Below are 14,010 nucleotides of genomic sequence, written 5' to 3'. Positions count from 1 at the left end.
TCCTCTACACCCTCTCTAAAGCTTCTACATCTTTCCTGTAATGCTGTGACCAGAACTGAACATAATAGTCAACTGCTTCTGGTCAAGATTCCTCAGGCAATATCTTCCAGATAGTCAGTCATTCCAGTTTCCCCTGTTGTCTACTTATTCGTTTTACCTTAATTTTGTTTCTGAAACTGTTAGAGCCTGTGAGTTACAGTCTGTAGTTTGAATGAGTGAGTTAGCACTCTGCTGTCCCTGAGAAAACTCCAGGAGAGAAAAGCGAATACAAGTTAGACCATAAGACCATAAAACATAGAAGCAGAATCAGCCCGTCGAGTCTGATTCGCTAATCTATCATGATCCATCAGGAAATGATCAACTTCTGCCTTAAATACACCCATGGATTTGGCCTCCACTGCAATCTGTGGCAGTGCATTCCACAGATTCACTACTCTCTGGCTATAAAGAAATTCCTCCTTACCTCTGTTCTAAAGGATTGCCCCTCAATTTTGAGGCTGTGCCCTTTAGTTCTGGATGTCCTCACATAGGAAACATCCTTTCCACATTCACCTAATCTAGATCTTTCAACATTTGATAAGTTTCATTGCGATTCCCCCCTACATTCGTCTAAACTCCAGTGAGTATAGGGCCAAAGCTGCCAAATGCTTCTCATATGTTAACCCTTCATTCCCAGATCATCCCCATGAACCTCCTCTGGACTCTCTGTAATGACAACACACCCTTTCTGAGATATGGGGCCCAAAACTGTTGACAATACTCCAAGTGCGCCCTGACTAGTGTCTTTTAAGTCATGGATTTTCTTTTTGCTTTTATATTCTGCTCCCCTTGAAATAAATGCCAACATTGCATTTGCTTTCTTTACCACAGACTCAACCTGTAAATTAACCTTCTGGGAAACTTGCACGAAGACTCTTAAGTCCCTCTGCACCTCTGATGTGTGAATTTTTGCACCATTTAGGAAATAGTCCACACTACTGTTCTTTTTACCAAAATGTATTACCATACATTTCCCAACATTGTATTCCATCTGCCACCTTTTTGCCCAATTGGAGTTACCATAAAGAGAAGCTCAGAGACAAGGCCAGGGACGATAATCAACTGCATTTCTCACCGACTAAAGCACTGAGGAAGATTGAGACATCAAGGCAAATATGGAAGAGAGTGAGCAGTTCTCGGACTGCTGGTATGAGTCGCTGCCCTCAGAGGAGCCACTGGGTCCCGATAATCTCAGAGATGTTATCAAAATTCTGAGATTTATGGATTGGACTGTAGTGCATATCGGCCTCTTTCAGTTCTATGTTTTTTCTTCCGTGTTCTTGGCCATTCTTTCTTGTTGCCGATTGGTGGGCTGGGGTTTTGGAGTTTGATGTTTTTATTGCTGTTTCTCTATGTGGGTGACCTGTTATTTTTGTGTAAGGGGGGAGTTGGAGTTTGTGAGTTTTTGTTTCTTTTGCTTCTCATGTGATGGGGTGAGGATTCATATCTTTTGTTCAACTCTTTCTATAGTTTTCTGTATTTTGTGGCTATCTGGTAAAGATAAACCTCAGAGTTGCATTACGCATATATACTTTGATAATAAAATGAACCTTTGAACCTTTGAAGTGTGGTCTAATGAGAATTTTATAGATATCAACAGTATCTTTCAGCTTTTGATCTCAATCTCCCGACTAATGAAGGCCAACATTCCATACTCATTTTTAACCAAGCTATTTAACTATGTTGCAATTTTGAGAGATCTATAGACGAGGACCCAAAATCCACAACACTACTAAGAATCCTGCCATTAACCTGTGGTTTTCCTTAATCCTACTCACCAAGATCTTCTCATGTCCCGTTCTAAATTCACTAAGTCCCTTCCTGGGTACCTTGTAACTCAAGAGCCTGGTCTGATCTTTGCTCCCTGAACCTTAAGTGTGCTTTCTTCTTCCTCCTGACTAGATATTCTTCTTCTCTTGGTTCCTTCACCCTGTCATTTATTCCCTGCCTCAATGGGACAAACTTATCCAGAACCTCTTGTAAGTGCTCCTTAAGCAACCTCCACAATTCCATTGTACATTTCCCTGAGTACATCTGTTCCCTATTTATGCTCCCTAGTTCCTGCCTAATAGCATAATAATTCATCCTCCTCAAATAAATGCTTTTCCATTGCATCTGCTCTTATCCCTGCTCAAGGCTACAGTAAAGGTCAGGGAGTTGTCAACACTCTATATGAAATACACATCCACTGACATCTGTCACCTGACCAGGTTCATGGCCTGGTATCAAATCCAGTATGGCCTCTCCTCTAGTTGGACTCTCTATGTACTGTTTCAGGAATCCTTCATGGAAACACTGAACAAATTCTACCCCATCTAAACCATTTTGAACTAAGGAGGTGCCAATCAATATGAGAAAAGATGAAGTTACCCAGGACAACAACTGTGTTATTTGTTGCTTCTTTCCAAAATCTGCCTCCCAATCTGCCCCTCAGTGTCTCTGTTGGTATTGCGGAGTCTATAGAATATTCCAATAGAGTGATTGCTCCCTTTCTTTTTTTGGTAGACAATCCCTCCATTATGTCCTCTCTTTCTGCAGCTGTGATACTATCGCAATGATACTCCCCCATCTCTTTTACTTTCTTCCCTGTCCCTTTTGAATCATCTAAACCCTAGAACAACCAACACCATTCTTGCCCATACAATAGTCATGTTTTTGCAATAATCTATGCTGTAAATTCATCATCCTTGTTCGTGATACTTCTCACATTAAAATCGACAATATTCAACCCATCCAATTGATTGCTATTACTTCAGAATCAGGTGTAATATCACTGGCATGTGACGTGAAATTTGTTAACTTAGCAGCAGCAGTTCAATGCAATACATAATATAGAAAAAAATACAGAATAAAATAATAATATCAATAAATAAGTAAATCAATTACACTATCCATATAACCATGTAACAATTACAGCACGGAAACAGGCCATCTTGGCCCTTCTAGTCCATGCTGAACTCTTACTCTCACCTACTCCCACCGACCTGCACTCAGCGTATAACCCTCCATTCCTTTCCTGTCCATATATCTATCCAATTTAACTTTAAACAACAACATCAAACCTGCCTCAACCACTTCCGCTGGAAGCTTGCTCCACACAGCTGCTACTCTCTGAGTAAAGAAGTTCCCCCTCATGTTACCCCTAAACTTTTGTCCTTTAACTCTCAACTCATGTCCTCTTGTTCGAATCTCCCCCACTCTCAATGGAAAATGCCTATCCACGTTAACTCTTATCAACCCCCCTCATATTTTAAACACTTCTATCAAGTCCCCCTCAACCTTCTATGCTCCAAAGAATAAAGACCTAATCTCCTCAACCTTTCTCTGTAACTTAGGAGATGAAACCCAGGCAACATTTTAGTAAACCTCCTCTGTATTCTCTCAATTTTATTGACATCTTTCCTATAATTTGGTGACCAGAACTGTACACAATACTGCAAATTTGGCCTTACCAATACTTTATACAATTTCAACATTACATCCCAACTCCTATACTCAATGCTATGATTAATAAAGGCCAGCATACCAAAAGCTTTCTTCACCACCCTATCCACATGAGATTCCACCTTCAGGGAACTATGCACCATTATTCCTAGATCCCTCTGTTCTACAGCATTCTTCAATGCCCTACCATTTACCATGTATGTCCTATTTTGATTAGTCCTACCAAAATATAGCACCTCATATTTATCAGCATTAAACTCCATCTGCCATCTTTCAACCCACTCTTCTAAATGGCCTAAATCTCTCTGCAAGCTTTGAAAACCTACTTCATTATCTACAACACCACCTATCTTAGTATCACCTGTATACTTACTAATCCAATTTACAATCCCATCATTCAGATCAATAATATATATGACAAACAACATTGGACCCAGTACAGATCCCTGAGGCACACCGCTATACACCATCCTCCAATCTGACACACAGTTATCCGCCACTACTCTCTGGCATCTCCCATCTAGTCATTGCTGAATCCATTTTACTACTTTGATATTAATGCCTGACAATTGAACCTTCCTAACTAACCTTCCATGTGGAACCTTGTCAAAGGCCTTGCTGAAGTCCATATAGACAACATCCACTGCTTTACTCTCGTCAACTTTCTTAGTAACCTCATCAAAAAATTCAATAAGATTTGTCAAACATGACCTTCCACGCACAAATCCATGTTGACTGTTCCTAATCAGACCCCGTCTATCCAGACAATTATATATACCATCTCTAAGAATACATTCCATCAATTTACCCACCACTGACGTCAAACTCACAGGCCGATAATTGCCAGGTTTGCTCTTAGAATCCTTTTTAAACAATGGAACAACATGAGCAATACGCCAATCCTCTGGCACCATCCCCGTTTCTAATGACATTTGAAATATTTCTGTCAGAGCTCCTGCTATTTCCACACTAACTTCCATCAAGGTCCTAGGGAATATCTTGTCTGGACCCGGAGACTTATCCACTTTTATATTCCTTAAAAGCGCCAGTACTTCCTCTTCTTTAACTGTCATACTTTCCATAACTACCCTTCTTGTTTCCTTTACCTTACACAATTCAATATCCTTCTCCCTACTGAATACTGAAGAAAAGAAATTGTTCAAAATCTACCCCATCTCTTTTGGCTCCACTCATAGCCGTCCACCCTTGATTCTCCAAGGGACCAATTTTATCCCTCACTATCCTTTTGCCACTAACATAACTGTAGAAACCCTTTGGATTTATTTTCAGCTACTTGCCAAAGCAGCCTTGTATCTTCTTTTAGCTTTTCTAATTTCTTTCTTGATTCTTTTTACATTCTTTACATTCCTCAAGCACCTCATTAACTCCAAGCTGCCTATATTTATTGAAGATCCCTTTCTTTTTCCGAACCAAGTTTCCTATCTGTATATAGAATAGATTAAAAATCGTGCAAACAAACAGAAATACTATATATTTTAAAAACTGATGTAGCGTCCAAGGGTTCAATGTCCATTTAGGAATCGGATGGCAGAGGGGAAGAAGCTGTTCCTGAATCACTGAGTGTGTGCCTTCAGGCTTCTGTACCTCCTACCTGATGGTAACAGTGAGAAAAGGGCATGCCCTGGGTGCTGGAGGTCCTTAATAATGGACACTGCCTCTCTGAGACACCACTCCCTGATGATGTCCTGGGTACTTTGTAGCTTAGTACCCAAGATGGAGGGGACTAAACTTCCAACCCTCTGCTGCTTCTTTTGATCCTGTGCAGTAGCCCCCTCCCCCACTACCAGACAATGCTGCAGCCAATCAGAATGCTCTTCACGGTACATCTATAGAAGTTTTTGAGTGTATTTGTTGACATGCCAAGTCTCTTCAAACTCCTAATGAAGTACAGCCGCTGTCTTGCCTTGTTTGTAACTACAATGATATGTTGGGACCAGGTTAGATCGTCAGCGATCTTGACACCCAGGAACTTGAAACTGCTCACTCGCTTCACTCCTGATCCCTCTATAACGAATGGTATGTGTTTCTTCATCTTAGCCTTCCTGAAGTCCACAATCAGCTCTTTCATCTTACCGACATTGAGTGCAAGATTGTTGTTGTGGCACCACTCCACCAGTTGGCATATCTCTGTCCTGTACGCCCTCTCATCACCAACTGAGATTCTACCAACAATGGTTGTATCATCAGCAAACTTGTAGATGGTATTTGAGCTATGCCTAGCCACACAGTCATGTGTATACAGAGAGTAGAGCAGTGGGCTAAGCACACAGCCCTGAGGTGCACCAGTGTTGATTGTCAGCGAGGAGGAGATGTTATCACCAATCTGCATAGATTGTGGTCTTCTGGTTAGGAAGTCGAGGATCCAATTGCAGGGAAGGTACAGAAGCCCAGGTTCTGTAACCTCTCAATCAGGATTGTGGGAATGGTGGTATTAAATGCTGAGCTATAGTCAATGAACCGCATCTTAACGTAGGTGCTTGTATTGTCCAGGTGGTCTAAAGACATGTGGAGAGTCATTGAGATTGCATCTGCATTGACCTATTGTGGTGATAGGCAAATTGCAATGGGCAAATTCCCCACAATCTCTCTACACACTGTATCTACCTTTACACCAACTGCTTCATCTTTTGATTGATTGCTCTGGTTCCCATTCCCCTGCCAATCTAATTTAAATCCTGCCCAATAGCTCCAGAAATCCTGCCTGCAGGAATGTTGGTCCCCTTCGAATTCAGGTGTAACCGTTCCTTTTGAACAGATCATTGCTTTCCGAGAAGAGATCGCAATAATCCACAGCTGAAACTCTGACCTTGAACCAGTTCTTCAGCCATTTCATTCTGTTCTTACCTTCACTGGTGCAATTCAGAAAAGATTATCATTAAGGTCCTGCTTTTCAGCTTCCAACCTAGCTCTCTTATTTCCACATCAACTTTCCTACCTGTGTCATTGGTATCAATATACAGTATATCATGTCTTCTGGCTGCTCACCCTCCCCTTAAGAATGTTGTAGACCTGACTTGAGATGTCCATGACCCTGGCACTTGGGAATGACCTTATATCGATTAAGAAAGCACCGACAAGTGGCAATACTTTGTGTAAAACTCCAATGGGTATCATTAAATATTCTCTTTTAGGATTACTATAGCTGAAGTACACAGTCACCGCCATAAACAAATTTTATTTTAAGATTTTTAAGAAATCTATTGATCCTCCAAATCAGTGGATCCCAGATGGCAGACTTAGGTCATGAATGTAGTGTCCCTTTAAGAAAACACAAGTGTGGAAAGTGGGCCGGTCTGCAATTACGATCGAAAGGAGGCCTTAGACCTCCACTCCCGACTATCCTGCTGGAAAATGCACAGTCTCTGGATAATAAAATTGAAGACCTCAGAGCAAGATTACAGTATCAGAGGGGTATCAGGAGCTGCTATGGACTTTGCTTCAGGAAAACATGGTTAACCCCTGCCTTTTTGGATGCAGTGCTGCAGTGCAAAGTCTTAACCAGCTTCTGAGCAGACAGCACAACTGACTCTTCTAAAGGCAGAGGAGATAGAGTCTGTTTCATGGCTAAATCAGCGCAATGCACAGACATGGTGGTTCAGTTTGAAACCCTTCACTCAAGATGAAACAACTAGTATTTGCCAAGGGAAATTTCTGCTGTCATCCTGATAGAGGTGAACATGGCACCTCTGGCCAATGTCAGGCAGGCACTGGAGGAGATGAGCACTGTGATCAGCAGTCACAGAACAGCACACCCTGATGCCTTCCCAATCATCGTGGGGATTTCAAACAGGCTATGAAGACGTCTCTGAACAACCACCAACAATGCATCACCAGAGGAACCAGAGGCGCCAACACACTTGACCACCATTATAGAACCATGAAGAACACTCACTGAGCCACTCCATGCCCACACTTTGGAAAATCCAATCAACGGGCAGAGACTAGAGACTGCAGCATCTGTGCTGAGGACTAGGAAGGTATTATCAAGGGAGGTGGAGGAGCACTTACAGGACTGCTTTAAGTCAGTGAACTGGACAATATTCAGGAACTCATCTTCAAATCTGAATGAATATGCTGCAGCTGTCATTGACTTCATCATAACCTGTGTGGATGTGTGTATGCCTTCAAGGACATACCAGACATGTCCAAACCAGAAGCCATGTATGAGCCAGGAGATTTGTAGTCTGCTTAGGGCTAGATCTGTGGCACTCAAGACTGGTGATTCAGAACTATACAAGAAGTCTAGGTCCAACCTATGGAAAGCTATTTTAACAGCAAAAAGGGAGTTCTGATTGAAGATAGAGATGGAATCGAATGTACGTCAGCTCTGGTAGGGTTTGAAGTCCATTACTTCCTACAAAGCGAAACGTAACATAATGAATGGTTGTGATGCTTCACTCCCTGATAAGCTCAATGCCTTTTATGGAGAATAAAACTACACCTGTGCAGATCATTGCAGCACCTGTTGACCCTGTGACCTCTGTCCTGGAGGCTGATGTCAGAACATCTTTCAAGAAACCTATGCAGGAGTCTTCAAGGACAACTTCAGTCTCTCACTGCTTCAGTGGGAGGTTTTGAAGGAGGTTCCTACTGCTTCAAAAGGGTAAAATTCATGCCAGTGCCCAAGAATAGTAGGTTGAGCTGCCTCAATGACTATCACTCAGTTGTACTCACATCTACTGTGATAAAGTGCTTTGATAGGTTGGTCATGATAGCAATCAACTCCCACCTCAACAAGAAGCTGGATGTGCTACAATTTACCTATCGCCACAATAGGTCTACAGTAGATGCAATCTTACTGGCTCGCCACACAGCCTAGATTCATTTGGACAATAGCAAAACCTATGTCAGTGTTTAATTACCATCATACCCTCAGTACTAATCAACAAACTCCAAAACCTGGGCCTTTGTACCTCCTTCTGCAACTGGATCCTTGACATCCTCATCAGGAGACCACAGTCAGTGCAGATCGGAAATAACATCTCCTCCTCACTGAATTCAACACTGGTGTACCTCAAGGATACGTGCTTAGCCTACTGCTCTACTCTCCCTACATCTATGTCTGTGTGGCTAGGCACACCTCAAATGCCACTTTGCTGATGACACAACTATTGTTGGGAGAAGTTCACATGGTGACAAGGAAGCATACAGGAGTGAGATGGATTAGCTGATTCATTGGTGTGGTGACAACAATCTTGCACTCAGCATCAATAATCCAAGGAAGTAATTGTGGATTTCAGGAAGGGGAAATCAAAGGAATACACACCAGTGCTTGTCAAGGGATCAACAGTGGAAAGGTAAGTAGTTTCAAGTTCCTAGGAGTCAACATCTCTAAAGACCTATTTTGGTCCCAACATATTGATGCAATTACAAAGAAGGCATGAAGGTGGGTATATTTCATCAGGAGTTTAAGGAGACTTGGTATGACATCGAAGACTCTTGCAAATTTCTACAGAAGTTCTGTGGAGAGCATTCTAACTGGTTGCATTAACGTCTGGAATGGAGGTGCCACTGTACAGGATCAGAAAAAGCTGCAGAAAGTTGTAAGCTCAGTGAGCCCTATCATGGACACTAGCCTTCCCAGCATCGAGGACATCTTCAAAAGGCGATGCCTCAAAGAAGTGGCATCCATCATCAGGGATCCCTAATACCAAGGTTGTACCCTCTTCTCATTGCTGCCTTCAAGGTGGAGATACAGAAACCTGAAGGCTTGCACTTAATGCTTTAGGAACAGCTTCTTCTCCTCCACCGTCAGTTTTCTGAATGGAAATGAACCCATTACACTACCCCGATATTTTGATTTTTACCCCCTTTTTGCACTGCTTACTTAATTTAATTTTTTGAAATATATTTCTTATCATAAATTATAGTTTTTATTATAATTTATTGCAAAGTACTACTGCCACAAAACAACAAGTTGCATGACATATGCCAGTGATATTAAACCTGATTCGGATTCTGATTCTCTTTCTACCTTGAGATTCATCTTCCTGGAGGCATTTACAGGAAAAAAGAAATACAGTCGAATTTTATGAAAAAAATACATAAACAGAAAAAGACCGTAAACACCATTGGGCAATGCACAAAAGGAAGCCGAGCTATGCAAATGAAAATAATACTGAGAATATTAATTTTAAAGTGCCCTTGAAAGTGAGTTTATAGGTCAACGTAATTGTTCAGAGTAGTGGTGAATTAAGCTGAGTCAGGAGATGGATGGTTGCAGGGTAGTCACTGTTTCTAAACCTTGTGGAGTGGGACCTAATGCTTCTGTACCGCTTACCTGGTGGTAGTAGCAAGAAAAAGACATATTGTTTGACTATGAATGTTGCATTCTTGTAGCAGTGTTCTATGTAAATGTACTCAATGGTGGGAGGGCTTTGCCTGTGTTGAACTAGGCCATATGCATCATTTACTATAGCTCTTTCGGTTCCTGGGCATTGGTGTTATTTCCATACCAGCCTGGCATGCAGGCAGTTAGGATACTCTCCACTGCACATCTACTCAAGCTTGTCAAATTTCTTGGTGACATGCCAAATCCTTGTAAACTTCTAAGAACGTAGAGGCACTGTTGTGTCTTCTTTGTGATATCACGTATGTGCTGATCCCAGGATATATCCTCTAATATTTTGATACCAAGGAATTTAAGGTTACTGACACTCTCCGCCTCTGATTTCCTAATGAGGACTAGCTCCTGGATCCTTGGTTTCTTCCTCCTGATGTTCGTAATCAGCTTTTTGGTTTTGCTGATGTCGAGTGAATGGCTGTTGATGTGGCACCATTCAAACAGGTTTTCAATCTCCCTCCCATATGCCAATTTGTCACCATCTTTGATTTGGCAAAAAAAATGTTGTATCATCAGCAAACATAAATAAGGCACTGGAGTTGAAATTAGCCACACTGTTGTAAGTATTACATAAGTACAGAAGGGTACTAAGCCCTGCAGTGCACCTGTGCTGATTCTGAGTGTGGACAAGATCTTGTCAATTCATACTGGCTGGTGTCTGTCAGCAAGTTGCACAGGTAGGTTCCAGGCCCAGATGACAAGAAAAACAAAATTCATTCTGAAAGTCATAACCACATATTAAAATAGCACTAACTGCCCAACTAATTCTTTGCTGTGTCAGAGCTCTAGTAAAGTTCCTGTTTTGGGACTCCGGTGTTCATACATCGAGCTGTAATGCACCAAATGTTGGGACTGAGATCCAAGTCACTGTTGACTGATTTATTGAAACAATACAGGAGAATGAGCTTTGTACTGAACATCCACAGATCGAAGGTCCTGTACCAAGCTTTTCCTGCTGTGTACGATTGTGCAGCCTTTTCTCCTCCCCAAGCCCAAAATGAGTCTGGGCAAATGCCAGAGGAGCTGATACATTCAAATGCCGGTAGTAAATTTAAACACAAAAGCCAATGCAATCAATGTGAAAATAGCACTTAGTTTTTGAGTGGCTTTTCTGCAAGATGCCATTGGGCATCGGGGTGGTTGGCTCTGTAAGAAAGGTGCAAATATTTTACAGTTTCAGTTGGAAATGTGGTCTCCAAACTCCAAACTGTCCAAAGTCTTTAGCAACCAGATTTCACAAATATTTTCTGCAAGTCTTTCCAAAACACCAAGTATTTAATTGTGCATGCCCATCAATCTTTCCACAAAACTTCTCCCTTTTGTCATGGAGTAGCTGACAGTTCTGCCGCAATTTCCTCTTTTCAGGGTGCAGACCAGTGATATTCAGTAAATCACCTCTAAGCTAATAGTGCAGCCATCTTCATTGTACATCTACAGAAATTTTAAAGTCTTTGGTGACGTGCCAAATCTCCTTAAACTCCAAATGAAGTAGAGCTGCTGGCCTGACTTCCTTGTGACTGCAAGTTAATGAGTTAGCAAGGTTAGATATTAAATGTTGGAGGTTAGTAGTGCTATATTTAGTGGAGAACTTACTTCATGATCCCCCTCTCCTCACTTCCCTACCATTTCTTGGCCAAGTTGTTCTTTCTAAAAAAAGAACAAGGTCACAATCTACTGGGGGAGAGAGTGATGAAGGTTTGGCGATGGATAAGAAACAAGGAATGAATGCTTAGATCAGATGTTGCATAGAGATCAGAATAGGTTGCAAGAGAGGACAAATAGAATGTGACTAGTAGGAGGCTGGAGGCAGTAATGGCTTCAGTAACAATAATCGTCACTGTCTTCTCCTTGGGTGTTGCTTTATTTTGCTTTCTACAGCATTGTGAATGTTCTTTGATAAAATCACTGTGTGCATTGATCTTGTGAGTGATGAAGGAAGCTCTGTATTTACAAGGGCTAGCTAAATTGATGTCTTTTCAATGGAGATATATTTTACTAAGAATGTGTGTGCTATGTACTTCCACACAATTTTTTTAGATGTGTAAGGAATAATGAATCAATTTACCTGAATATCATAGAGACAAAAGAACAATGTGATTCAGACCTATTTGCATCTTTGTTTTGTTTAGTTTGTTGATTATAGAGAAATAATTGTCAAAGGACTGCAATAACCTGCATTTCAAATAGATAATTAGACCTTAGCCACTTCCAACCTTGTAAGTGAAACACTAGGGAGAACCATTATTATTATGCTGACATTAATGCCTCAGTTGATTTTCCATATCATTGCAAATGAGAGGGCTGCCCATAGAAACCAGATGAATGGAGGTAAGGGTGGATATATCCAGTTGGGAGGGGACACCAGTGTTGATTCACCAATTTTGCTGGCATTTCATTCCACACTCTCACTACTCTCTTACTGAAGAAGTTACCCCTCATGTTCCTCAATCATTTCACCTTTCACCCTTAACCCATGACTTCTAGTTGTAGTCTCAACCAACCGCAGTGGAAAAGACCTGCTTGCATTTAACCTATCTATACAACTCATAATTTTGTATACTTTTATCAAACCTTCCCTTATTTTTTATATATTCTGGGGCAAAAAGTCCAAACATTCAACCTTTTTCTAGAAATCACTTCCTCAAATCCCAACAATATTCTTGTAAACTTTCTCTACACTCTTTCAATCTTATTTACATCCTTCCTGTCGGTAGGTGACCAAAACTGCACACAAAGCTTCAAATTAGGCCTCTCCAACATCTTACATAATTTCAACATAGCATCTCAACTCCTGTACTCAGTACATTCATCTCTGAAGGCCAATGTGCCAAAAGTATTATTTACAACCCTAACTTCCTGTGATACCACTTTCAAGGAATGATGGATTTGTATTCCCAGATCCTTCTGTTCTACCACTCTGCTCAGCACATTTACCTCTCCATGTGTGAGACATATCCTAGTTGGTCTTCCAAAAGTGCAACACCTCACAGTTGTTTGCATAAAAATCTATCTGCCATTTCTCAGCCCATTTTTTTCCAGCTGGTCCAGGTCCCATTGAAAGCTTTGATATTCTTCCCCATAGTCCGTTATGTCCCAGTCTTGCTGTCATTCGCAAATTTGCCGATCCAGTTTCCCGCACTATCATCCAGATCACGTCCCTAAAGCGAGGGGTTTAAATGAGGTGGAGTTTGTTAGGTGTGTTCAGGAAGGTTTCTTGACACAATACGCCCACAAGAGGAGAGGTTGTACTTGATCTGGTATTGGGAAATGAAACCTGGTCAGGTGTCAGATCTCTCAGTGGGAGAGCATTTTGGAGATAGTGATCACAATTCTATCTCCTTTACCATAGCATTGGAGAGGAATAGGAACAGACAAGTTAGGAAACCTTTTAACTGGAGTAAGGGGAAATATGAGGCTATCAGGCAGGAACTTAGAAGCATAAATTGGAAACATATGCTCTCAGGGAAACGTATGGAAGAAATGTGGCAAGCTTTCAGAGTATATTTGCGTGGAGTTCTGCATAGGTACATTCCCATGAGACAAAGAAAGGATAGTAGGGTACAGGAACCGTGGTGTTGATAAGTTGGATCAGATGTACACCAGGCTAATGTGGGAGGCGAGGGAGGAGATTGCTGAGTCTCTGGCAATGACCTTTGCATCATCAATGAGGACGGGGGAAGTTCTGGAGAGTTGGAGGGTTGTAGATGTTGTTCCATTATTCAAGAAAGGGAGTAGAGATAGCCCAGGAAATTATGGGCCAGTGAATCTTACTTCATTGGTTGGTAAATTGATGGAGAAGATCCTGAGAAGCAGGATTTATGAAGATTTGGAGAGGCATAATATGATTAGGAATAGTCAGCATGGCTTTGTCAAAGGCAGGTCGTGCCTTATGAGCCTGATTGAATTTTTAGAGGATGTGACTGAACACATTAATGAAGGTAGAGCGTATATGGATTTCAACAAGCCATTTGATAAGGTACCCCATGCAAGACTTATTGAGGAAGTAACGAGGCATGGGGTGCAAGGGGACATTGTTTTGTGGATCCAGAATGGCTTGCCCACAGAAGGCAAAGTGTGGTTGTAGACAGGTCATATTCTGCATGGAGGTTGGTCACCAGTGCTGTGCCTCAGGAATTTGTTCTGGGACCCCTACTCTTCGTGAT

The sequence above is a fragment of the Mobula birostris genome, chromosome 4 (assembly GCF_030028105.1).
Source record: "Mobula birostris isolate sMobBir1 chromosome 4, sMobBir1.hap1, whole genome shotgun sequence".
NCBI lineage: Eukaryota > Metazoa > Chordata > Chondrichthyes > Myliobatiformes > Myliobatidae > Mobula > Mobula birostris.
The sequence above is the reverse complement of the archived record's forward strand: the minus strand, read 5'-3'. Positions refer to the sequence as shown.